The sequence below is a fragment of the Bactrocera latifrons genome, unplaced genomic scaffold (assembly GCF_001853355.1).
Source record: "Bactrocera latifrons isolate USDA-ARS-PBARC rearing strain unplaced genomic scaffold, ASM185335v1 scaffold_101, whole genome shotgun sequence".
NCBI classification, from domain to species: domain Eukaryota; kingdom Metazoa; phylum Arthropoda; class Insecta; order Diptera; family Tephritidae; genus Bactrocera; species Bactrocera latifrons.
Window position 1 is genome coordinate 693,316 of NW_017534420.1, and position 2,911 is coordinate 696,226.

A 2,911-nucleotide genomic window follows, 5' to 3' on the forward strand; every position below is an offset into this window, starting at 1 on the left:
CTTTTCCAAGATTTGGCGCATGGTGAATATCTGGTCGGTTGTTGATTTTCCAGGTCTGAAGCCACACTGATAAGGTCCAATCAGTTTGTTGACGGTGGTCTTTAATCTTTCACACAATACGCTCGATCGATCTTTATATGCGGTATTGAGAAGGCTTATTCCACGGTAGTTGACGCAGATTGTGATGTCTTCCCTGGGCAGAGCACTTAAATTCCAATCATTGGGCATGCTTTCGTCCGACCATATTCTACAAATCTAAGCTGATGCATGCTCTTTATTAGTTCTTCGCCGCCGTTTTTGAATTGTTCGGCCGGCAATGAAACGTCAGCTCTATCGTCAGCGATTGGGGGATCGGGTTCGCTTTGTCCGGACATTATACTTTCACTGCCAGTCAGCAGGCTGTAGAAGTGTTCTCTCCATAATTTTAATATGTCCTGAGCATCAGTCACTAGGTCACATCAGGGGGTTCTACAAGAGTATGTTCTGGTCTTGAATCCTTCTGTTAGTCGCCGCATTTTTCGTGGAATTTTCGAGCATTACCCCAGCCGGCTAGATTATCAAGCTCTTCGTACTCATGCATTTCGGACTCTATCTTTTCTTTCTGCAAATGCGTCTCGCTTCCCAATTCAACGCTCGGTATCTATCCCATCCCGTACGAGTTTTTGTCGATCGTAACGTTGCGAAGTAGGCAGCCTATTTTCTTTCCGCTGGCACATAGCACTTGTGGTAACATGTTGCTAAATTAAAAACAAAAAAATAATATGTGATTTTATGCATTCACGATTTGGTGAATAATGAATGTGGAATTTTTATCAACAATCTTTAGTATAAAGTTTTGTCAAATCTGAATGTGTTTCCCCACCTTGATACCTGCTATTATTTTCCCGCCTTGTTATCCTTGCGAGAGTATAAAATATACAATCACACACGAATTTAGCCTCTCCTTACTTGTTTTAATTCTATTTATTTCATGAAACATCAATGCCAAAATATCACTGTTTTTAACTTGCCTCAAATAGCACGATTTCGCAGAATCACCGTCGCGCGTCACTTTCTCGAAAAGGTGTTGGCGTGGAGATATCAAAATGTTAAAATTTGTATGAAAATATGTACTCGAATGGAGTGCTTGAGATGGCCATTCCTTAGAGGTCTAGACTGACTAAAACTATTTCTATGATCCGATGATTTTCCTAGGTTGGTACAATATGTGTATTTTTTATGTTCGAGTGGAGTTTGAAAGTCTTATGACAATTAGTGAGCTAACAAAGCCTTTTGTTTACCACATGATGATTTTTATGATGCGAAAAAAATTTAACAACTAGTTTGCTTGAAATTTGTGTTTCCAATGGATTTGGGGCTGTGGAACCATTGGAAATGGACTAAACAAGTTTTGAGATGTCTGGTTTATCACAAACACAAGTAGTTAAGTGACACACAGCATTCTGTGTAGGTCGTATGGCGAGTCTGTTCACCACTGTTAATGACGATAACATCGAAAAAGTAAACTAAGGAGTGCTCGGAAAGTCTCATGTTGGCATCAGGGAGATATCGGGAGATCTCATCCTCTCTCATGGATCGACTCAAAATTTTGTGGTTAATGCTAGTGTTATACTAAAGGACAACGTCGCAGAGGTACGAATTTAGTGTATTCATCGAACACTTCATTTCTGGAGTCAAAACTGTCAAGCCCAGCCGCCGCTATATGAAAGAATTGGATTAAGCATTAGCATGCTTGTAGTAGTTCAGGAGCTCATTTTTACAGCGATACAACATTTTCTAAAAATACATGAAAATCCATTTTTTTTTTTCAGCCCTGGTCAAATTTTTTCTAACATTTTCCGAAATAGTCGTTCGTACAACCAACAAATGCAAACAGCTTACTGCTAACACAAGAACAGATTGAAATAAATAAATTATGCTCAAAATCTGCATTCTAATAAAGGTCGGTATGCTTCCATGTTCACTCGTTTTAATCTGAAAAAAATGTTCGCCTATGAAAGACTAATTACATTTAGTATGCTTCGTATTTTGAAGTAATTTATAATGGCATTATTAATATGGCCATATAATTAGAATAAAATTTAATAACCTCTCGCTTTCACATTGCCCTAATGGCACTGCAAATTGCAACTTAAATAATACCGAAAGGCATCTTTTATTACGCTCCAGCCTTCCTTGAATTAAGTTTTAAAGTTTCACTGCATAAATGTACATACATGCATATAATTGCGTTTATGCAACAACGCGTGTATTCGTGGACTTCGTATGTGCAAAACATGAGTCCCTCGGTTTGCAGCAATATCACTTTCCAGTGTGTGTATGCCTTTATATGAATAAGTAAGTATGAAAATTAGCTTTGGCACAAAATTTCTTTATTACGGATAATTCCAAAGAAGCCGCCAACGTCATTAACGTGCAGCCACAATAAAAAACTTGCGAACAAAGTCCAATCAACGAGCGACTGAAAACACATATAGACATACGTATTTATTAATGTATATGACTGATCTTATGCCCACTTACTCAAACACACTCACACCTGACTGTGATCAAATGAGTAGTAGGCATTTGTGGCAACAATTATTTTCGCATTTGGCATGTTGCGGCTAATATTTGAGCTTATTAGTGCAACAATAACAGCAGCAGCAAGTGCGACAATAACAATAGCCAATGCCCAGCAAGAAGCGCGCAATATAGCGCATTCAAAGCGCATCAGCGTCATCAACAGCCTTATCCCAAAGGATGGCGGACCTCGGGTGTTTGGGCCGATGTGGCATTACGGGTTTAATCAAAGAGGAAACAACTGGCAGGGATTTGCGCGCATCGCTGCCAAGTGTGAAACTGACATGAGCTGTGCACATGTGTACACTCTGGCAACAACAAAAACAACAACAATAAAACTGTGCGTTTT